The sequence below is a fragment of the Adiantum capillus-veneris genome, chromosome 8 (genome assembly GCF_014529385.1).
Source record: "Adiantum capillus-veneris isolate H3 chromosome 8, ASM1452938v2, whole genome shotgun sequence".
Lineage (NCBI taxonomy): Eukaryota > Viridiplantae > Streptophyta > Polypodiopsida > Polypodiales > Pteridaceae > Adiantum > Adiantum capillus-veneris.
The window spans coordinates 87,807,548-87,809,290 of NC_140938.1; the positions used below are offsets into that span (position 1 = coordinate 87,807,548).

Consider the following 1,743-nt stretch of genomic DNA (forward strand, 5'->3'; position numbering starts at 1 on the left):
ACCAAAAACCACTGACAAAGGTTTCATTATAATTTACGTTTTTAAGAACGACTCCTCTAATTCTACTATTGAGTAGGAGAAGTCAAACAATTCCAACTAAATAGTATTCACACTATTATGTACGCTGAAAACTCATGCAACCCTAGAGTTTAAGCTCGAGACTACTTCTCCAAGCTAAACCAGTGTGTATCACTACAATTGCATGCAATGAAAGAATGAAAATGGTGTAGATCAACATAAGTGAGAATAAGAATTCTCACCATTATAGAGTCGAGTTAGTGAAGATCCCCTTTATAGCACCTATGTAGGGTGTTGAGTCGAGTTGCCATCTCATGATGTGCTTGTTGCATATGCTCCAATTCTTTGCAGAATCCCAATTACAACCACAACGTTGCAAGTGTGGAACCATGCGTCATTTCCTCCTCTTTTTCTTCCTCTTTCTCTCTATCTATTTTGTCTCTTTATTGTCCCTCATTTTCTTTGTCTCCACTCTCTCCCTCTCTCTCTCTCTCTCTCTCTCTCTCTCTCAACCTAGCTCGTTCGTCAAAACCTAGCCCATCTCCATTTGTCCTCTGCTGCATGTCCCCCTTGGCCAAGGACTGCTGTATGGGGGGGGGAGGCGTTAATTGACAGCCATGCCCTCCCTCACCCTAGTCAATGGCCACAGTGCCAACATATCCCAGGATGTGTACCCCTTCAACCCCCATGACCTCCCTTCCTTAATTGATGGCCATGGTGCCTTCGTATCCCAGGATGCATATCCCTCAACCCACGATGCTCGAGTGCCAACAGAGTCTCTTGAGTAGTCTTAGAGAAGAGAAGGTAGAAAACTTGAAGCAAGGGTTTTCAAAAAATGGCATGCAAGAGAAGGACAACCCTGAATGGAGAAGATTCTAGCAAAGAGGGTCTCCCCAAGACTGCACTACGGCCATGGCTATGTTTTGCAACCGTTGTAGCAGCTCCAAGCAAGCCGATCACCTGAGACAATTTGAAAAGGCCCTCAATCAAGTCATGGAAGAGAATCGTGACCTCAAAGCTTGCCTTAGCATGCTTGAGGCCTGGTAAGAATCAACGATCAATATTGCCACCAACAAGGTAGCAAAAGTAGAAGCACATATCAACCAAGCTAAATCTAAGGTGCTCACCCAAGTAGAGACATCTGTGGCAATGGAACTCAAAGAATGAAAGCGCCAAGAAGCAAAGCCCTCAAGGTCCACATTGCCAGACTACCATAAGCATGGGAAGCGATCAAGGAGGACTTTTGGGAGCTCATCAACTTCCTCAATGAGACCCTCAAGCTGATCAAGCTCGACCCTGACAAGATAGAAATGGTCGATGAAAGCAAGTCATTACCAAGTGGACAAGCCATTCTCAAATTCAAGAAGAGAGAAGATCAACTCAAGCTCTTACAACAAATACACCTTCTCAAGGTCACAAAGATATGGATCGTGGAAGAATTCACCCCGTCACAACTAAAAAACAAAGGCAAAGAGCACAAGGCAAAGGACAATTGTCATAAAATCTAACAACAACTAACCAACCCAAATGATTTTCTCATATTAAACTGATCATTTAATGTGGGAGAATAAATGGGAAAAAGGGTTAAGATATAGACATGTGCTTATAGATCTATCTCAACACAGGGCCAATGGTAAAGGGACCCAAATGAGAGATGGTCTATCAAAGAGCAAGGCTAACCAATGGAGCATAAGACCTTAGAGTTAGCTTCATTGAAGGCCTCCA

The 1,743-nt window shown here is 43.5% G+C and overlaps 1 pseudogene; it reads left to right on the plus strand.

The window, feature by feature from the left end:
• The first annotated feature begins 853 nt into the window (after nt 1-853).
• On the plus strand, nt 854-1,526 carry LOC147452512 (uncharacterized; annotated as a pseudogene).
• The last annotated feature ends 217 nt before the right edge of the window (nt 1,527-1,743 follow it).